The sequence below is a fragment of the Calliopsis andreniformis genome, unplaced genomic scaffold, assembly GCF_051401765.1.
Source record: "Calliopsis andreniformis isolate RMS-2024a unplaced genomic scaffold, iyCalAndr_principal scaffold0051, whole genome shotgun sequence".
Lineage (NCBI taxonomy): Eukaryota > Metazoa > Arthropoda > Insecta > Hymenoptera > Andrenidae > Calliopsis > Calliopsis andreniformis.
This window is the reverse complement of record NW_027480460.1, coordinates 4,084,924-4,108,595: the sequence shown is the minus strand read 5'-3', so window position 1 is coordinate 4,108,595 and position 23,672 is coordinate 4,084,924.

Below are 23,672 nucleotides of genomic sequence, written 5' to 3'. Positions count from 1 at the left end.
GCCCTAACTATTCAATCTGTTGGTGCAACGCCATAGGGTGAACCCTAGGTTGCCCGGAACATAGAAATGACCATAACTTTCATACTGGTTGCTATAATTCGTTTTATACGATGGAAAAACTGTTATATTTATATTGTATTTTATGCTTCTGGCGTTGACTTATTAGGCCCGAAATATTCGATGTGTTGGAGCAACGCCCTAGGGTGAGGCCTAGGTTGCGCGGAACGTAGAAATGACCATAACTTTCACACTGGTAGCATTTATTCGTTTTATACAATGGAAGACCTGTTCGATTTATTTTGTATTTTATGTTTCGGGCGTTGACTTCTAAGGCCCTAACTGTTTGATCTGGTGGACCAACACCCTAGAATGAAGACTAGGTTGCCCGGAACGTAGAAATGACCATTCCTTTCACACTGGTTGCAATTATTCCTGTTATACGATGGAAAAACTGTTGTATTTTACTTGTATTTTATGCTTTTAGCAATGAATTCTAAGTCCCTAGCTATTCGATCTGGTGGAGCAACGCCCTAGAGTGAAGCCTAGGTTCCTCGGAATGTAGAAATGACCATAGCTTTCACACTGGTTGCTATTATTCGTTTTATACGATGTAAAAGCTGTTTTATTTATATCGTATTTTATGCTTCTGGCGTTGACTTCTTAGGGCCTAACTATTCGACCTGGTGGAGCAACGCCCTAGAGTGAAACCTAGGTTGCTCGGAACGTAGAAATGACCATTACATTCACACTGGTTGCAATTGTTCCTGTTATACGATGGAAAAACTGTTGTATTTTTATTGTATTCTATGCTTCTAGCGTTTAATTCTAAGTCGCTAGCGATTTGATCAGGTGGAGCAACGACCTAGAGCGAAGCCTAGGTTGCCCGGAACGTGGAAATGACCATAACTTTCACACTGGTAGCAATTATCCGTTTTATACGATGGAAAAACTGTTGTATTTATTTTGTATTCTATGCTTCTGGCGTTCACTTCATAGGCCCTAACTATTCGACCTGGTGGTACAACGCCCTAGGGTGAAGCCTAGGTTGCCCGGAACGTAGAAATGACCATAACTTTTACACTGGCAGCAATTATTCGTTTTATACAATGGAAAAACCGTTCTATTTATTTTGTATTTCATGCTTCGGGCGTTGACTTCTAATGCCCTATCTGTTTGATCTGGTGGAGCATCGCCGTAGAGTGAAGCCTAGGTTGCCCGGAACGTAGAAATGACCATCACTTTCAAACTGGTTGCAATTATTTGTTTTATACGATGGAAAAGCTGTTGTATTTATATCGTATTTTATGCTTCTGGCGTTCACTTCTTAGGCCCTAACTATTCGATCTGGTGGTACAACGCCCTAGGGTGAAGCCTAGGTTGCCCGGAACGTAGAAATGACCATAACTTTTACACTGGCAGCAATTATTCGTTTTATACAATGGAAAAACCGTTGTATTTATTTTGTACTTTATGCTTCGGGCGTTGACTTCTAATGCCCTATCTGTTTGATCTGGTTGAGCACCGCCGTAGAGTGAAGCCCACGTTGCCCGGAACGTATAAATGACCATAACTTTCACACTGGTTGCTATTATTCGTTTTATACGATGGAAAAACTGTTATATTTAAATTGTATTTAAGCTTCTGGCGTTGACTTCTTAGGCCGTTGCTATTCCATCTGGTGGAACAACGCCCTAGGGTGAAGTCTAGGTTTCCCGGAAGCTAGAAATGACCATAACTTTCACACTGGTAGCAATTATTCGTTTTATACGATGGAAAAACTGTTCTATTTGTTTTATACTTTATGCTTCGGGCGTTGACTTCTAAGGCCCTAACTATTCGATCTGGTGGAGCAACGCCCTATAGTGAAGCCTAGGTTGCCCGGTACGTAGAAATGACCATCACTTTCAATCTGGTTGCAATTATTTGTTTTATACGATGGAAAAGCTGTTGTATTTATATCGTATTTTATGCTTCTGGCGTTGGCTTTTTAGGCCCTAACTATTCCATCTGGTGGAACAACGCCCTAGGGTGAAGCCTAGGATGCCCGGAAAGTAGAAATGACCATAACTTTCACACTGGTAGCAATTATTCGTTTTATACGATGGAAAAACTGTTCTATTTATTTTGTATTTTATGCTTCGGGCGTTCACTTCTAAGGCCCTAACTATTCGATCTGGTAGAGCAACGCCCTAGTGTGAAGCGTAGGTTGCCCGGTACGTAGAAATGACCATAAGTTTCATACTCGTTGCAATTATTCGTTTTATACGATGGAAAAGCTGTTGTATTTATATTGTATTTTATGCTTCTGGCGTTCACTTCTTAGGCCCTAACTATTCGATCTGGTGGAACAACGGCCTAGGGTGAAGTCTAGGTTGCCCGGAACGTAGAAATGACCATAACTTTTACACTTGTAGCAATTATTCGTTTTATACAATGGAAAAACTGTTCTATTTATTTTGTATTTAATGCTTCGGGCGTTGACTTCTAAGGCCCTAGCTGTTTGATCTGGTGGAGCAACGCCCTAGGGTGAAGCCTAGGTTGCCTGGATCGTAGAAATGACCATCCCTTTCACACGGGTTGCAATTATTCCTGTTATAGGATGGAAAGACTGTTGTATTTTTATTGTATTTTATACTTCAGGCGTTGACTTCTGAGGCCGTAGCTATCCGATGTGGTAGAAGAACGCCATACAGTGAAGCCTAGCTTGCCCGGAACGTAGAACTGACCATAACTTTCACACTGCTTGCAATTATTTGTTTTATACGATCGAAAAGCTGTTGTATTTATATCGTATTTTATGCTTCTGGCGTTGACTTCTTAGGCCCTAACTATTCCATCTGGTGGAACAACGCCCTAGAGTAAAGCCCAGGTTGCGCGGAACGTAGAAATGACCATAACTTTCACACTGGTAGCAATTATCCGTTTTATACGATGGAAAAACTGTTCTATTTATTTTGAATTTTATGCTTCGGTCGTTGACTTCTAAGGCCCTAACTATTCGATCTGGTAGAGCAACGCCCTAGAGTGAAGCCTAGGTTGCCGGGTACGTAGAAATGACCTTAAGTTTCATACTGGTTGCAATTATTCGTTTTATACGATGGAAAAACTGTTGTATTTATATTGTATTTTATGCTTCTGGCGTCCACTTCTTAGGCCCTAACTATTCGATCTGGTGGTACAACGCCCTAGGGTGAAGCCTAGGTTGCCCGGAACGTAGAAATGACCATAACTTTTACACTGGCAGCAATTATTCGTTTTATACAATGGAAAAACCGTTGTATTTATTTTGTATTTTATGCTTCGGGCGTTGACTTCTAATGCCCTATCTGTTTGATCTGGTTGAGCATCGCCGTAGAGTGAAGCCTACGTTGCCCGGAACGTATAAATGACCATAACTTTCACACTGGTTGCTATTATTCGTTTTATACGATGGAAAAACTGTTATATTTATATTGTATTTAAGCTTCTGGCGTTGACTTCTTAGGCCGTTGCTATTCCATGTGGTGGAACAACGCCCTAGGGTGAAGTCTAGGTTGCCCGGAAGGTAGAAATGACCATAACTTTCACACTGGTAGCAATTATTCGTTTTATACGATGAAAAACTGTTCTATTTGTTTTATATTTTATGCTTCGGGCGTTGACTTCTAAGGCCCTAACTATTCGATCTGGTGGAGCCTCGCCCTATAGTGAAGCCTAGGTTGCCCGGTACGTAGAAATGACCATCACTTTCAAACTGGTTGCAATTATTTGTTTTATACGATGGAAAAGCTGTTGTATTTATATCGTATTTTATGCTTCTGGCGTTGACTTTTTAGGCCCTAACTATTCCATCTGGTGGAACAACGCCCTAGGGTGAAGCCTAGGATGCCCGGAAAGTAGAAATGACCATAACTTTCACACTGGTAGCAATTATTCGTTTTATACGATGGAAAAACTGTTCTATTTATTTTGTATTTTATGCTTCGGGCGTTCACTTCTAAGGCCCTAGCTATTCGATCTGGTAGAGCAACGCCCTTGTGTGATGCGTAGGTTGCCCGGTACGTAGAAATGACCATAGGTTTCATACTGGTTGCAATTATTCGTTTTATACGATGGAAAAGCTGTTGTATTTATATCGTATTTTATGCTTCTGGCGTTGACTTCCTAGGCCCTAACTATTCCATCTGGTGGAACAACGCCCTAGAGTAAAGCCCAGGTTGCGCGGAACGTAGAAATGACCATAACTTTCACACTGGTAGCTATTATTCGTTTTATATGATGGAAAAACTGTTGTATTTATATTGTATTTTATGCTTCTGGCGTTCACTTCTTAGGCCCTAACTATTCGATCTGGTGGAACAACGGCCTAGGGTGAAGCCTAGGTTGCCCGAAACGTAGAAATGACCATCACTTTCACACTGATTGCAATTATTCGTTTTATACGATGGAAAAACTGTTGCATCTTTATCGTATTTTATGCTTCTGGCGTTGACTTCTTAGGCCGTAACTATTCCACCTGGTGGAGCAACGCCCTGGAGTGAAACCTAGGTTGCCTGGAACGTAGAAATGACCACTACTATCACACTGGTTGCAAATTATTCCTGGTATACGATGGAAAAGCTGTTTTATATTTATTGCATTTTATGCTTCTGGCGTTCACTTCTTAGGCCCTAACTATTCGATCTGGTGGAACAACGGCCTAGGGTGAAGACTAGGTTGCCCGGAACGTAGAAATGACCATAACTTTTACACTGGTAGCAATTATTTATTTTATAAGATGGAAAAGCTGTTGTATTTATATCGTATTTTATGCTTCTGGCGTTGACTGCTTAGGCCCTAACTATTCCATCTGGTGGAACAACGCCCTAGGGTAAAGCCCAGGTTGCGCGGAACGTAGAAATGACTATAACTTTCACACTGGTAGCAATTATTCGTTTTATACGTTGGAAGAACTGTTATATTTATATTGCATTTTATGCTTCGGGCATTGACTTCTAAGGCCCTAACTATTCGATCTAGTGGAGCAACGCCCTAGAGTGCAGCCTAGGTTGACCGGAACGAAGAAATGACCATAACTTTCACATTGGTTGCTATCATTCGTTTTATATGATGGAAAAACTGTTGTATTTATATTGTATTTTATGCTTCTGGCGTTCACTTCTTAGGCCCTAACTATTCGATCTGGTGGAACAACGGCCTAGGGTGAAGCCTAGGTTGCCCGGAACGTAGAAATGACCATAACTTTTACACTGGTAGCAATTATTCGTTTTATACGATGGAAAAGCTGTTGTATTTATATCGTATTTTATGCTTCTGGCGTTGACTTCTTAGGCCCTAACTATTCCATCTGGTGAAACAACGCCCTAGGGTGAAGTCTAGGTTGCCCGGAAGGTAGAAATGACCATAACTTTCAAACTGGTAGCAATTATTCGTTTTATACGATGGAAAAACTGTTCTATTTATTTTATATTTTATGCTTCGGGCGTTGACTTCTAAGGCCCTAACTATTCGATTTGGTGGAGCAACGCCCTAGAGAGAAGCCTAGGTTGCACGGTACGTAGAAATGACCATCACTATCAAACTGGTTGCAAATTATTCCTGCTGTACGATGGAAAAGCTGTTGTATTTTTATTGCATTTTATGCTTCTGGCGTTCACTTCTTAGGCCCTAACTATTCGATCTGGTGGAACAACGGCCTAGGGTGAAGACTAGGTTGCCCGGAACGTAGAAATGACCATAACTTTTACAGTGGTAGGAATTATTTATTTTATACGATGGAAAAGCTGTTGTATTTATATCGTATTTTATGCTTCTGGCGTTGACTTCTTAGGCCCTAACTATTCCATCTGGTGGAACAACGCCCTAGGGTAAAGCCCAGGTTGCGCGGAACGTAGAAATGACCATAAGTTTCACACTGGTAGCAATTATTCGTTTTATACGTTGGAAGAACTGTTATATTTATATTGCATTTTATGCTTCGGGCATTGACTTCTAAGGCCCTAACTATTCAATCTGTTGGAGCAACGCCCTAGGGTGAAGCCCAGGTTGCCCGGAAAGTAGACATGACCATAACTTTCATACTGGTTGCAATTATTCGTTTTATATGATGGAAAAGCTGTTGCATCATGAATGTATTTTATTCATCTGGGGTTGACTTCTAAGGCCCTAACTATTCGATCAGGTGGAGCAACGCCCTAGAGGGAAGCCTAGGTTGCCCGGAACGTAGAAATGACCATAACTTTCACACTGGTTGCAATTATTTATTTTATACGATGGAAAAGCTGTTGTATTTATATCGTGTTTTATACTTCTGGCGTTGACTTCTTAGGCCCTAACTATTCCATCTGGTGGAACAACGCCCTAGGGTAAAGCCCAGGTTGCGCGGAACGTAGAAATGACCATAACTTTCACACTGGTATCTATTATTCGTTTTATACGATGGAGGAACTGTTATATTTATATTGCATTTTATGCTTCGGGCATAGACTTCTAAGGCCCTAACTATACAATCTGTTGGAGCAACGCCCTAGGGTGAAGCCTAGGTTGCCCGGAAAGTAGACATGACCATAACTTTCATACTGGTTGCAATTATTCGTTTTATATGATGGAAAAGCTGTTGCACCAATAATGTATTTTATTCATCTGGGGTTGACTTCTAAGGCCCTAACTATTCGATCAGGTGGAGCACCGCCCTAGAGTGAAGCCTAGGTTGCCCGGAACATAGAAATGACCATAACATTTACACTGGTAGCAATTATTCGTTTTATACAATGGAAAAACTGTACTATTTATTTTGTATTTAATGCTTCGGGCGTTGTCTTCTAAGGCCCTAACTGTTTGATCTGGTGGAGCAACGCCCTAGAGTGAAGCCTAGGTTGCCCGGAACGTGGAAATGATCATAACTTTCACACTAGTTGCTATTATTCGTTTTATACGATGGAGAAACTGTTCTATTTATTTTGTATTTAATGCTTCGGGCGTTGACTTCTAAGGCCCTAACTGTTTGATCTGGTTGAGCAACGCCCTAGGGTGAAGCCTAGGTTGCCTGGAACGTAGAAATGACCATCCCTTTCACACGGGTTGCAATTATTCCTTTTATAGGATGGAAAGACTGTTGTATTTTTATTGTATTTTATACTTCAGGCGTTGACTTGTGAGGCCGTGGCTATCCGATGTGGTAGAAGAACGCCATACAGTGAAGCCTAGGTTGCCCGGAACGTAGAAATGACCATAACTTTCACACTGCTTGCAATTATTTGTTTTCTACGATGGAAAAGCTGTTGTATTTATATCGTATTTTATGCTTCTGGCGTTGACTTCTTAGGCCCTAACTTTTCCATCTGGTGGAACAACGCCCTAGAGTAAAGCCCAGGTTGCGCGGAACGTAGAAATGACCATAACTTTCACACTGGTAGCAATTATTCGTTTGATACAATGGAAAAAATGTTCTATTTATTTTGTATTTAATGCTTCGGGCGTTGACTTCTAAGGCCCTAACTATTCGATCAGGTGGAGCAACGCCCTAGAGTGAAGCCTAGGTTGCTCGAAATGTAGAAATGACCATAACTTTCACACTGGTTTCTATCATTCGTTTTATATGATGGAAAAACTGTTGTATTTATATTGTATTTTATGCTTCTGGCGTTGACTTCTTAGGCCCTAACTATTCCATCTGGTGGAACAACGCCCTAGGGTGAAGCCTAGGTTGCCCGGAAAGTAGAAATGACCATAACTTTCACACTGGTCGCAATTATCCGTTTTATACGATGGAAAAACTGTTGTATTTATTTTGAATTTTATGCTTCGGGCGTTGACTTCTAAGGCCATAGCTGTTTGATCTGGTGGAGCAACGCCCTAGGGTGAAGCCTAGGTTGCCTGGATCGTAGAAATGACCATCCCTTTCACACGGGTTGCAATTATTCCTGTTATAGGATGGAAAGACTGTTGTATTTTTATTGTATTTTATACTTCAGGCGTTGACTTCTGAGGCCGTAGCTATCCGATGTGGTAGAAGAACGCCATACAGTGAAGCCTAGCTTTCCCGGAACGTAGAACTGACCATAACTTTCACACTGCTTGCAATTATTTGTTTTATACGATCGAAAAGCTGTTGTATTTATATCGTATTTTATGCTTCTGGCGTTGACTTCATAGGCCCTAACTATTCCATCTGGTGGAACAACGCCCTAGAGTAAAGCCCAGGTTGCGCGGAACGTAGAAATGACCATAACTTTCACACTGGTAGCAATTATCCGTTTTATACGATGGAAAAACTGTTGTATTTATTTTGTATTCTATGCTTCTGGCGTTCACTTCATAGGCCCTAACTATTCGACCTGGTGGTACAACGCCCTAGGGTGAAGCCTAGGTTGCCCGGAACGTAGAAATGACCATAACTTTTACACTGGCAGCAATTATTCGTTTTATACAATGGAAAAACCGTTCTATTTATTTATAATAATAGGTTCCGCGGAATGTAGAAATGATCATAACCTTCACACTGGTTGCAATTATTCGGTTTATACGATGGAAAATCTGTTGTATTTATATCGTATTTTATGCTTCTGGCGATGACTTCTTAGGCCCTAACTATTCCATCTGGTGGAACAACGCCCTAGAGTAAAGCCAAGGTTGAGCTGAACGTAGAAATGACCATAACTTTCACACTGGTTGCTATCATTCGTTTTATATGATGGAAAAACTGTTGTATTTATATTGTATTTTATGCTTCTGTCGCTCACGTCTTAGGCCCTAACTATTCGATCTGTAGGAGCAACGTCCTAGGGTGAAGCCTAGGTTGCCCGGAACGTAGAAATGACCATAACTTTCATACTGGTTGCAATTATTCGTTTTATATGGTGGAAAAACTGTTGTATTTATATTGTATTTTATGCTTCTGGCGTTGACTTCTAAGGCCCTAACGATTCGATCAGGTGGTGCAACGCCCTAGAGTGAAGCCTAGGTTGCTCGAAATGTAGAAATGACCATAACTTTTCCACTGGCAGCAAATATTCGTTTTATACAATGGAAAAACCTTTCTATTTATTTTGTATTTTATGCTTCTGGCGTTCACTTCTTAGGCCATAACTATTCGACCTGGTGGAGCAACACCCTAGAGTGAAACCTAGGTTGCCCAGAACGTTGAAATGACCATTACATTCACACTTGTTGAAATTAATCATGTTATACGATGGAAAAACTGTTCTATTTATTTTGTATTTTATGCTTCGGTCGTTGACTTCTGAGGCCCTAACTATTCAATCTGTTGGTGCAACGCCATAGGGTGAACCCTAGGTTGCCCGGAACATAGAAATGACCATAACTTTCATACTGGTTGCTATAATTCGTTTTATACGATGGAAAAACTGTTATATTTATATTGTATTTTATGCTTCTGGCGTTGACTTATTAGGCCCGAAATATTCGATGTGTTGGAGCAACGCCCTAGGGTGAGGCCTAGGTTGCGCGGAACGTAGAAATGACCATAACTTTCACACTGGTAGCATTTATTCGTTTTATACAATGGAAGACCTGTTCGATTTATTTTGTATTTTATGTTTCGGGCGTTGACTTCTAAGGCCCTAACTGTTTGATCTGGTGGACCAACACCCTAGAATGAAGACTAGGTTGCCCGGAACGTAGAAATGACCATTCCTTTCACACTGGTTGCAATTATTCCTGTTATACGATGGAAAAACTGTTGTATTTTACTTGTATTTTATGCTTTTAGCAATGAATTCTAAGTCCCTAGCTATTCGATCTGGTGGAGCAACGCCCTAGAGTGACGCCTAGCTTGCTCGAAACGTTGAAATGACCATAACTTTCACACTGGTTGCTATTATTCGTTTTATACGATGTAAAAGCTGTTTTATTTATATCGTATTTTATGCTTCTGGCGTTGACTTCTTAGCGCCTAACTATTCGACCTGGTGGAGCAACGCCCTAGAGTGAAGCCTAGGTTCCTCGGAATGTAGAAATGACCATAGCTTTCACACTGGTTGCTATTATTCGTTTTATACGATGTAAAAGCTGTTTTATTTATATCGTATTTTATGCTTCTGGCGTTGACTTCTTAGGGCCTAACTATTCGACCTGGTGGAGCAACGCCCTAGAGTGAAACCTAGGTTGCTCGGAACGTAGAAATGACCATTACATTCACACTGGTTGCAATTGTTCCTGTTATACGATGGAAAAACTGTTGTATTTTTATTGTATTCTATGCTTCTAGCGTTTAATTCTAAGTCGCTAGCGATTTGATCAGGTGGAGCAACGACCTAGAGCGAAGCCTAGGTTGCCCGGAACGTGGAAATGACCATAACTTTCACACTGGTAGCAATTATCCGTTTTATACGATGGAAAAACTGTTGTATTTATTTTGTATTCTATGCTTCTGGCGTTCACTTCATAGGCCCTAACTATTCGACCTGGTGGTACAACGCCCTAGGGTGAAGCCTAGGTTGCCCGGAACGTAGAAATGACCATAACTTTTACACTGGCAGCAATTATTCGTTTTATACAATGGAAAAACCGTTCTATTTATTTTGTATTTCATGCTTCGGGCGTTGACTTCTAATGCCCTATCTGTTTGATCTGGTGGAGCATCGCCGTAGAGTGAAGCCTAGGTTGCCCGGAACGTAGAAATGACCATCACTTTCAAACTGGTTGCAATTATTTGTTTTATACGATGGAAAAGCTGTTGTATTTATATCGTATTTTATGCTTCTGGCGTTCACTTCTTAGGCCCTAACTATTCGATCTGGTGGTACAACGCCCTAGGGTGAAGCCTAGGTTGCCCGGAACGTAGAAATGACCATAACTTTTACACTGGCAGCAATTATTCGTTTTATACAATGGAAAAACCGTTGTATTTATTTTTTACTTTATGCTTCGGGCGTTGACTTCTAATGCCCTATCTGTTTGATCTGGTTGAGCACCGCCGTAGAGTGAAGCCCACGTTGCCCGGAACGTATAAATGACCATAACTTTCACACTGGTTGCTATTATTCGTTTTATACGATGGAAAAACTGTTATATTTAAATTGTATTTAAGCTTCTGGCGTTGACTTCTTAGGCCGTTGCTATTCCATCTGGTGGAACAACGCCCTAGGGTGAAGTCTAGGTTTCCCGGAAGCTAGAAATGACCATAACTTTCACACTGGTAGCAATTATTCGTTTTATACGATGGAAAAACTGTTCTATTTGTTTTATACTTTATGCTTCGGGCGTTGACTTCTAAGGCCCTAACTATTCGATCTGGTGGAGCAACGCCCTATAGTGAAGCCTAGGTTGCCCGGTACGTAGAAATGACCATCACTTTCAATCTGGTTGCAATTATTTGTTTTATACGATGGAAAAGCTGTTGTATTTATATCGTATTTTATGCTTCTGGCGTTGGCTTTTTAGGCCCTAACTATTCCATCTGGTGGAACAACGCCCTAGGGTGAAGCCTAGGATGCCCGGAAAGTAGAAATGACCATAACTTTCACACTGGTAGCAATTATTCGTTTTATACGATGGAAAAACTGTTCTATTTATTTTGTATTTTATGCTTCGGGCGTTCACTTCTAAGGCCCTAACTATTCGATCTGGTAGAGCAACGCCCTAGTGTGAAGCGTAGGTTGCCCGGTACGTAGAAATGACCATAAGTTTCATACTCGTTGCAATTATTCGTTTTATACGATGGAAAAGCTGTTGTATTTATATTGTATTTTATGCTTCTGGCGTTCACTTCTTAGGCCCTAACTATTCGATCTGGTGGAACAACGGCCTAGGGTGAAGTCTAGGTTGCCCGGAACGTAGAAATGACCATAACTTTTACACTTGTAGCAATTATTCGTTTTATACAATGGAAAAACTGTTCTATTTATTTTGTATTTAATGCTTCGGGCGTTGACTTCTAAGGCCCTAGCTGTTTGATCTGGTGGAGCAACGCCCTAGGGTGAAGCCTAGGTTGCCTGGATCGTAGAAATGACCATCCCTTTCACACGGGTTGCAATTATTCCTGTTATAGGATGGAAAGACTGTTGTATTTTTATTGTATTTTATACTTCAGGCGTTGACTTCTGAGGCCGTAGCTATCCGATGTGGTAGAAGAACGCCATACAGTGAAGCCTAGCTTGCCCGGAACGTAGAACTGACCATAACTTTCACACTGCTTGCAATTATTTGTTTTATACGATCGAAAAGCTGTTGTATTTATATCGTATTTTATGCTTCTGGCGTTGACTTCTTAGGCCCTAACTATTCCATCTGGTGGAACAACGCCCTAGAGTAAAGCCCAGGTTGCGCGGAACGTAGAAATGACCATAACTTTCACACTGGTAGCAATTATCCGTTTTATACGATGGAAAAACTGTTCTATTTATTTTGAATTTTATGCTTCGGTCGTTGACTTCTAAGGCCCTAACTATTCGATCTGGTAGAGCAACGCCTTAGAGTGAAGCCTAGGTTGCCGGGTACGTAGAAATGACCTTAAGTTTCATACTGGTTGCAATTATTCGTTTTATACGATGGAAAAACTGTTGTATTTATATTGTATTTTATGCTTCTGGCGTCCACTTCTTAGGCCCTAACTATTCGATCTGGTGGTACAACGCCCTAGGGTGAAGCCTAGGTTGCCCTGAACGTAGAAATGACCATAACTTTTACACTGGCAGCAATTATTCGTTTTATACAATGGAAAAACCGTTGTATTTATTTTGTATTTTATGCTTCGGGCGTTGACTTCTAATGCCCTATCTGTTTGATCTGGTTGAGCATCGCCGTAGAGTGAAGCCTACGTTGCCCGGAACGTATAAATGACCATAACTTTCACACTGGTTGCTATTATTCGTTTTATACGATGGAAAAACTGTTATATTTATATTGTATTTAAGCTTCTGGCGTTGACTTCTTAGGCCGTTGCTATTCCATGTGGTGGAACAACGCCCTAGGGTGAAGTCTAGGTTGCCCGGAAGGTAGAAATGACCATAACTTTCACACTGGTAGCAATTATTCGTTTTATACGATGAAAAACTGTTCTATTTGTTTTATATTTTATGCTTCGGGCGTTGACTTCTAAGGCCCTAACTATTCGATCTGGTGGAGCCTCGCCCTATAGTGAAGCCTAGGTTGCCCGGTACGTAGAAATGACCATCACTTTCAAACTGGTTGCAATTATTTGTTTTATACGATGGAAAAGCTGTTGTATTTATATCGTATTTTATGCTTCTGGCGTTGACTTTTTAGGCCCTAACTATTCCATCTGGTGGAACAACGCCCTAGGGTGAAGCCTAGGATGCCCGGAAAGTAGAAATGACCATAACTTTCACACTGGTAGCAATTATTCGTTTTATACGATGGAAAAACTGTTCTATTTATTTTGTATTTTATGCTTCGGGCGTTCACTTCTGAGGCCCTAGCTATTCGATCTGGTAGAGCAACGCCCTTGTGTGATGCGTAGGTTGCCCGGTACGTAGAAATGACCATAGGTTTCATACTGGTTGCAATTATTCGTTTTATACGATGGAAAAGCTGTTGTATTTATATCGTATTTTATGCTTCTGGCGTTGACTTCCTAGGCCCTAACTATTCCATCTGGTGGAACAACGCCCTAGAGTAAAGCCCAGGTTGCGCGGAACGTAGAAATGACCATAACTTTCACACTGGTAGCTATTATTCGTTTTATATGATGGAAAAACTGTTGTATTTATATTGTATTTTATGCTTCTGGCGTTCACTTCTTAGGCCCTAACTATTCGATCTGGTGGAACAACGGCCTAGGGTGAAGCCTAGGTTGCCCGAAACGTAGAAATGACCATCACTTTCACACTGATTGCAATTATTCGTTTTATACGATGGAAAAACTGTTGCATCTTTATCGTATTTTATGCTTCTGGCGTTGACTTCTTAGGCCGTAACTATTCCACCTGGTGGAGCAACGCCCTGGAGTGAAACCTAGGTTGCCTGGAACGTAGAAATGACCACTACTATCACACTGGTTGCAAATTATTCCTGGTATACGATGGAAAAGCTGTTTTATATTTATTGCATTTTATGCTTCTGGCGTTCACTTCTTAGGCCCTAACTATTCGATCTGGTGGAACAACGGCCTAGGGTGAAGACTAGGTTGCCCGGAACGTAGAAATGACCATAACTTTTACACTGGTAGCAATTATTTATTTTATAAGATGGAAAAGCTGTTGTATTTATATCGTATTTTATGCTTCTGGCGTTGACTGCTTAGGCCCTAACTATTCCATCTGGTGGAACAACGCCCTAGGGTAAAGCCCAGGTTGCGCGGAACGTAGAAATGACTATAACTTTCACACTGGTAGCAATTATTCGTTTTATACGTTGGAAGAACTGTTATATTTATATTGCATTTTATGCTTCGGGCATTGACTTCTAAGGCCCTAACTATTCGATCTAGTGGAGCAACGCCCTAGAGTGCAGCCTAGGTTGACCGGAACGAAGAAATGACCATAACTTTCACATTGGTTGCTATCATTCGTTTTATATGATGGAAAAACTGTTGTATTTATATTGTATTTTATGCTTCTGGCGTTCACTTCTTAGGCCCTAACTATTCGATCTGGTGGAACAACGGCCTAGGGTGAAGCCTAGGTTGCCCGGAACGTAGAAATGACCATAACTTTTACACTGGTAGCAATTATTCGTTTTATACGATGGAAAAGCTGTTGTATTTATATCGTATTTTATGCTTCTGGCGTTGACTTCTTAGGCCCTAACTATTCCATCTGGTGAAACAACGCCCTAGGGTGAAGTCTAGGTTGCCCGGAAGGTAGAAATGACCATAACTTTCAAACTGGTAGCAATTATTCGTTTTATACGATGGAAAAACTGTTCTATTTATTTTATATTTTATGCTTCGGGCGTTGACTTCTAAGGCCCTAACTATTCGATTTGGTGGAGCAACGCCCTAGAGAGAAGCCTAGGTTGCACGGTACGTAGAAATGACCATCACTATCAAACTGGTTGCAAATTATTCCTGCTGTACGATGGAAAAGCTGTTGTATTTTTATTGCATTTTATGCTTCTGGCGTTCACTTCTTAGGCCCTAACTATTCGATCTGGTGGAACAACGGCCTAGGGTGAAGACTAGGTTGCCCGGAACGTAGAAATGACCATAACTTTTACAGTGGTAGGAATTATTTATTTTATACGATGGAAAAGCTGTTGTATTTATATCGTATTTTATGCTTCTGGCGTTGACTTCTTAGGCCCTAACTATTCCATCTGGTGGAACAACGCCCTAGGGTAAAGCCCAGGTTGCGCGGAACGTAGAAATGACCATAACTTTCACACTGGTATCTATTATTCGTTTTATACGATGGAGGAACTGTTATATTTATATTGCATTTTATGCTTCGGGCATTGACTTCTAAGGCCCTAACTATACAATCTGTTGGAGCAACGCCCTAGGGTGAAGCCTAGGTTGCCCGGAAAGTAGACATGACCATAACTTTCATACTGGTTGCAATTATTCGTTTTATATGATGGAAAAGCTGTTGCACCAATAATGTATTTTATTCATCTGGGGTTGACTTCTAAGGCCCTAACTATTCGATCAGGTGGAGCACCGCCCTAGAGTGAAGCCTAGGTTGCCCGGAACATAGAAATGACCATAACATATACACTGGTAGCAATTATTCGTTTTATACAATGGAAAAACTGTACTATTTATTTTGTATTTAATGCTTCGGGCGTTGTCTTCTAAGGCCCTAACTGTTTGATCTGGTGGAGCAACGCCCTGGAGTGAAGCCTAGGTTGCCCGGAACGTGGAAATGATCATAACTTTCACACTAGTTGCTATTATTCGTTTTATACGATGGAGAAACTGTTCTATTTATATCGTATTTTATGCTTCTGGCGTTGACTTCTTAGGCCCTAACTTTTCCATCTGGTGGAACAACGCCCTAGAGTAAAGCCCAGGTTGCGCGGAACGTAGAAATGACCATAACTTTCACACTGGTAGCAATTATTCGTTTGATACAATGGAAAAAATGTTCTATTTATTTTGTATTTAATGCTTCGGGCGTTGACTTCTAAGGCCCTAACTATTCGATCAGGTGGAGCAACGCCCTAGAGTGAAGCCTAGGTTGCTCGAAATGTAGAAATGACCATAACTTTCACACTGGTTTCTATCATTCGTTTTATATGATGGAAAAACTGTTGTATTTATATTGTATTTTATGCTTCTGGCGTTGACTTCTTAGGCCCTAACTATTCCATCTGGTGGAACAACGCCCTAGGGTGAAGCCTAGGTTGCCCGGAAAGTAGAAATGACCATAACTTTCACACTGGTCGCAATTATCCGTTTTATACGATGGAAAAACTGTTCTATTTATTTTGAATTTTATGCTTCGGTCGTTGACTTCTAAGGCCATAACTATTCGATCTGGTAGAGCAACGCCCTAGAGTGAAGCCTAGGTTGCCGGGTACGTAGAAATGACCTTAAGTTTCATACTGGTTGCAATTATTCGTTTTATACGATGGAAAAACTGTTGTATTTATATTGTATTTTATGCTTCTGGCGTTCACTTCTTAGGCCCTAACTATTCGATCTGGTGGTACAACGCCCTAGGGTGAAGCCTAGGTTGCCCGGAACGTAGAAATGACCATAACTTTTACACTGGCAGCAATTATTCGTTTTATACAATGGAAAAACCGTTGTATTTATTTTGTATTTTATGCTTCGGGCGTTGACTTCTAATGCCCTATCTGTTTGATCTGGTTGAGCATCGCCGTAGAGTGAAGCCAACGTTGCCCGGAACGTATAAATGACCATAACTTTCACACTGGTTGCTATTATTCGTTTTATACGATGGAAAAACTGTTATATTTATATTGTATTTAAGCTTCTGGCGTTGACTTCTTAGGCCGTTGCTATTCCATGTGGTGGAACAACGCCCTAGGGTGAAGTCTAGGTTGCCCGGAAGGTAGAAATGACCATAACTTTCACACTGGTAGCAATTATTCGTTTTATACGATGGAAAAACTGTTCTATTTGTTTTATATTTTATGCTTCGGGCGTTGACTTCTAAGGCCCTAACTATTCGATCTGGTGGAGCGTCGCCCTATAGTGAAGCCTAGGTTGCCCGGTACGTAGAAATGACCATCACTTTCAAACTGGTTGCAATTATTTGTTTTATACGATGGAAAAGCTGTTGTATTTATATCGTATTTTATGCTTCTGGCGTTGACTTTTTAGGCCCTAACTATTCCATCTGGTGGAACAACGCCCTAGGGTGAAGCCTAGGATGCCCGGAAAGTAGAAATGACCATAACTTTCACACTGGTAGCAATTATTCGTTTTATACGATGGAAAAACTGTTCTATTTATTTTGTATTTTATGCTTCGGGCGTTCACTTCTAAGGCCCTAGCTATTCGATCTGGTAGAGCAACGCCCTAGTGTGATGCGTAGGTTGCCCGGTACGTAGAAATGACCATAGGTTTCATACTGGTTGCAATTATTCGTTTTATACGATGGAAAAGCTGTTGTATTTATATCGTATTTTATGCTTCTGGCGTTGACTTCCTAGGCCCTAACTATTCCATCTGGTGGAACAACGCCCTAGAGTAAAGCCCAGGTTGCGCGGAACGTAGAAATGACCATAACTTTCACACTGGTAGCTATTATTCGTTTTATATGATGGAAAAACTGTTGTATTTATATTGTATTTTATGCTTCTGGCGTTCACTTCTTAGGCCCTAACTATTCGATCTGGTGGAACAACGGCCTAGGGTGAAGCCTAGGTTGCCCGGAACGTAGAAATGACCATCACTTTCACACTGGTTGCAATTATTCGTTTTATACGATGGAAAAACTGTTGCATCTTTATCGTATTTTATGCTTCTGGCGTTGACTTCTTAGGCCGTAACTATTCCACCTGGTGGAGCAACGCCCTGGAGTGAAACCTAGGTTGCCTGGAACGTAGAAATGACCACTACTATCACACTGGTTGCAAATTATTCCTGGTATACGATGGAAAAGCTGTTTTATATTTATTGCATTTTATGCTTCTGGCGTTCACTTCTTAGGCCCTAACTATTCGATCTGGTGGAACAACGGCCTAGGGTGAAGACTAGGTTGCCCGGAACGTAGAAATGACCATAACTTTTACACTGGTAGCAATTATTTATTTTATAAGATGGAAAAGCTGTTGTATTTATATCGTATTTTATGCTTCTGGCGTTGACTGCTTAGGCCCTAACTATTCCATCTGGTGGAACAACGCCCTAGGGTAAAGCCCAGGTTGCGCGGAACGTAGAAATGACTATAACTTTCACACTGGTAGCAATTATTCGTTTTATACGTTGGAAGAACTGTTATATTTATATTGCATTTTATGCTTCGGGCATTGACTTCTAAGGCCCTAACTATTCGATCTAGTGGAGCAACGCCCTAGAGTGCAGCCTAGGTTGCCCGGAACGAAGAAATGACCATAACTTTCACATTGGTTGCTATCATTCGTTTTATATGATGGAAAAACTGTTGTATTTATATTGTATTTTATGCTTCTGGCGTTCACTTCTTAGGCCCTAACTATTCGATCTGGTGGAACAACGGCCTAGGGTGAAGCCTAGGTTGCCCGGAACGTAGAAATGACCATAACTTTTACACTGGTAGCAATTATTCGTTTTATACGATGGAAAAGCTGTTGTATTTATATCGTATTTTATGCTTCTGGCGTTGACTTCTTAGGCCCTAACTATTCCATCTGGTGGAACAACGCCCTAGGGTAAAGCCCAGGTTGCGCGGAACGTAGAAATGACCATAAGTTTCACACTGGTAGCAATTATTCGTTTTATACGTTGGAAGAACTGTTATATTTATATTGCATTTTATGCTTCGGGCATTGACTTCTAAGGCCCTAACTATTCAATCTGTTGGAGCAACGCCCTAGGGTGAAGCCCAGGTTGCCCGGAAAGTAGACATGACCATAACTTTCACACTGGTAGCAATTATTCGTTTGATACAATGGAAAAAATGTTCTATTTATTTTGTATTTAATGCTTCGGGCGTTGACTTCTAAGGCCCTAACTATTCGATCAGGTGGAGCAACGCCCTAGAGTGAAGCCTAGGTTGCTCGAAATGTAGAAATGACCATAACTTTCACACTGGTTTCTATCATTCGTTTTATATGATGGAAAAACTGTTGTATTTATATTGTATTTTATGCTTCTGGCGTTGACTTCTTAGGCCCTAACTATTCCATCTGGTGGAACAACGCCCTAGGGTGAAGCCTAGGTTGCCCGGAAAGTAGAAATGACCATAACTTTCACACTGGTAGCAATTATCCGTTTTATACGATGGAAAAACTGTTCTATTTATTTTGAATTTTATGCTTCGGTCGTTGACTTCTAAGGCCATAACTATTCGATCTGGTAGAGCAACGCCCTAGAGTGAAGCCTAGGTTGCCGGGTACGTAGAAATGACCTTAAGTTTCATACTGGTTGCAATTATTCGTTTTATACGATGGAAAAACTGTTGTATTTATATTGTATTTTATGCTTCTGGCGTTCACTTCATAGGCCCTAACTATTCGATCTGGTGGTACAACGCCCTAGGGTGAAGCCTAGGTTGCCCGGAACGTAGAAATGACCATAACTTTTACACTGGCAGCAATTATTCGTTTTATACAATGGATAAACCGTTGTATTTATTTTGTATTTTATGCTTCGGGCGTTGACTTCTAATGCCCTATCTGTTTGATCTGGTTGAGCATCGCCGTAGAGTGAAGCCAACGTTGCCCGGAACGTATAAATGACCATAACTTTCACACTGGTTGCTATTATTCGTTTTATACGATGGAAAAACTGTTATATTTATATTGTATTTAAGCTTCTGGCGTTGACTTCTTAGGCCGTTGCTATTCCATGTGGTGGAACAACGCCCTAGGGTGAAGTCTAGGTTGCCCGGAAGGTAGAAATGACCATAACTTTCACACTGGTAGCAATTATTCGTTTTATACGATGGAAAAACTGTTCTATTTATTTTGTATTTTATGCTTCGGGCGTTCACTTCTAAGGCCCTAGCTATTCGATCTGGTAGAGCAACGCCCTAGTGTGATGCGTAGGTTGCCCGGTACGTAGAAATGACCATAGGTTTCATACTGGTTGCAATTATTCGTTTTATACGATGGAAAAGCTGTTGTATTTATATCGTATTTTATGCTTCTGGCGTTGACTTCCTAGGCCCTAACTATTCCATCTGGTGGAACAACGGCCTAGGGTGAAGCCTAGGTTGCCCGGAACGTAGAAATGACCATAACTTTCACACTGGTAGCTATTATTCGTTTTATATGATGGAAAAACTGTTGTATTTATATTGTATTTTATGCTTCTGGCGTTCACTACTTAGGCCCTAACTATTCGATCTGGTGGAACAACGGCCTAGGGTGAAGCCTAGGTTGCCCGGAACGTAGAAATGACCATCACTTTCACACTGGTTGCAATTATTCGTTTTATACGATGGAAAAACTGTTGCATCTTTATCGTATTTTATGCTTCTGGCGTTGACTTCTTAGGCCGTAACTATTCCACCTGGTGGAGCAACGCCCTGGAGTGAAACCTAGGTTGCCTGGAACGTAGAAATGACCACTACTATCACACTGGTTGCAAATTATTCCTGGTATACGATGGAAAAGCTGTTTTATATTTATTGCATTTTATGCTTCTGGCGTTCACTTCTTAGGCCCTAACTATTCGATCTGGTGGAACAACGGCCTAGGGTGAAGACTAGGTTGCCCGGAACGTAGAAATGACCATAACTTTTACACTGGTAGCAATTATTTATTTTATAAGATGGAAAAGCTGTTGTATTTATATCGTATTTTATGCTTCTGGGGTTGACTGCTTAGGCCCTAACTATTCCATCTGGTGGAACAACGCCCTAGGGTAAAGCCCAGGTTGCGCGGAACGTAGAAATGACTATAACTTTCACACTGGTAGCAATTATTCGTTTTATACGTTGGAAGAACTGTTATATTTATATTGCATTTTATGCTTCGGGCATTGACTTCTAAGGCCCTAACTATTCGATCTAGTGGAGCAACGCCCTAGAGTGCAGCCTAGGTTGCCCGGAACGAAGAAATGACCATAACTTTCACATTGGTTGCTATCATTCGCTTTATATGATGGAAAAACTGTTGTATTTATATTGTATTTTATGCTTCTGGCGTTCACTTCTTAGGCCCTAACTATTCGATCTGGTGGAACAACGGCCTAGGGTGAAGCCTAGGTTGCCCGGAACGTAGAAATGACCATAACTTTTACACTGGTAGCAATTATTCGTTTTATACGATGGAAAAGCTGTTGTATTTATATCGTATTTTATGCTTCTGGCGTTGACTTCTTAGGCCCTAACTATTCCATCTGGTGGAACAACGCCCTAGGGTAAAGCCCAGGTTGCGCGGAACGTAGAAATGACCATAAGTTTCACACTGGTAGCAATTATTCGTTTTATACGTTGGAAGAACTGTTATATTTATATTGCATTTTATGCTTCGGGCATTGACTTCTAAGGCCCTAACTATTCAATCTGTTGGAGCAACGCCCTAGGGTGAAGCCCAGGTTGCCCGGAAAGTAGACATGACCATAACTTTCATACTGGTTGCAATTATTCGTTTTATATGATGGAAAAGCTGTTGCATCATGAATGTATTTTATTCATCTGGGGTTGACTTCTAAGGCCCTAACTATTCGATCAGGTGGAGCAACGCCCTAGAGGGAAGCCTAGGTTGCCCGGAACGTAGAAATGACCATAACTTTCACACTGGTTGCAATTATTTATTTTATACGATGGAAAAGCTGTTGTATTTATATCGTGTTTTATACTTCTGGCGTTGACTTCTTAGGCCCTAACTATTCCATCTGGTGGAACAACGCCCTAGGGTAAAGCCCAGGTTGCGCGGAACGTAGAAATGACCATAACTTTCACACTGGTAGCAATTATTCGTTTTATACGATGGAGGAACTGTTATATTTATATTGCATTTTATGCTTCGGGCATAGACTTCTAAGGCCCTAACTATTCAATCTGTTGGAGCAACGCCCTAGGGTGAAGCCTAGGTTGCCCGGAAAGTATACATGACCATAACTTTCATACTGGTTGCAATTATTCGTTTTATATGATGGAAAAGCTGTTGCACCAATAATGTATTTTATTCATCTGGGGTTGACTTCTAAGGCCCTAACTATTCGATCAGGTGGAGCACCGCCCTAGAGTGAAGCCTAGGTTGCCCGGAACATAGAAATGACCATAACCTTTACACTGGTAGCAATTATTCGTTTTATACAATGGAAAAACTGTACTATTTATTTTGTATTTAATGCTTCGGGCGTTGTCTTCTAAGGCCCTAACTGTTTGATCTGGTGGAGCAACGCCCTAGAGTGAAGCCTAGGTTGCCCGGAACGTGGAAATGATCATAACTTTCACACTGGTTGCTATTATTCGTTTTATACGATGGAGAAACTGTTATATTTATATTGTATTTTATGCTTCTGGCGTTGACTTCTTAGGCCCTAACTATTCGATCTTGTGGGACAACGCCCTGGAGTGAAGCCTAGGTTGCCTGGAACGTAGAAATGACCATCACTTTCACACGGGTTGCAATCATTCCTGTTATAGGATGGAAATACTGTTGTATCTTTATTGTATTTTATACTTCAGGCGTTGACTTCTGAGGCCGTATCTATTCGATGCGGTGGAAGAACGACATACAGTGAAGCCTAGGTTGCCCGGAACGTAGAAATGACCATATGTTTCATACTGGTTGCAATTATTCGTTTTATACGATGGAAAAACTGTTGTATTTATATTGTATTTTACGCTTCTGGCGTTCACTTCTTAGGCCCTAACTATTCGATCTGGTGGTACAACGCCCTGGAGTGAAGCCTAGGTTGCCCGAAACGTAGAAATGACCATAACTTTCACACTGGTAGCAATTATTCGTTTTATGCAATGGAAAAACTGTTCTATTTATTTTGTATTTAATACTTGGGGCGTTGACTTCTAAGGCCCTAACTGTTTGATCTGGAGGAGGAACGCCCTAGAGTGAAGCGTAGGTTGCCTGGAACGTAGAAATGACAATCACTTTCACACGGGTTGCAATTATTCCTGTTATAGGATGGAAAGACAGTTGTATTTTTATAGCATTTTATGCTTCTGGCGTTCACTTCTTAGGCTCTAACTATTCGATCTGGTGGAACAACGGCCTAGGGTGAAGACTAGGTTGCCCGGAACGTAGAAATGACCATAACTTTTACAGTGGTAGGAATTATTTATTTTATACGATGGAAAAGCTGTTGTATTTATATCGTATTTTATGCTTCTGGCGTTGACTTCTTAGGCCCTAACTATTCCATCTGGTGGAACAACGCCCTAGGGTAAAGCCCAGGTTGCGCGGAACGTAGAAATGACCATAAGTTTCACACTGGTAGCAATTATTCGTTTTATACGTTGGAAGAACTGTTATATTTATATTGCATTTTATGCTTCGGGCATTGACTTCTAAGGCCCTAACTATTCAATCTGTTGGAGCAACGCCCTAGGGTGAAGCCCAGGTTGCCCGGAAAGTAGACATGACCATAACTTTCATACTGGTTGCAATTATTCGTTTTATGCAATGGAAAAACTGTTCTATTTATTTTGTATTTAATGCTTGGGGCGTTGACTTCTAAGGCACTA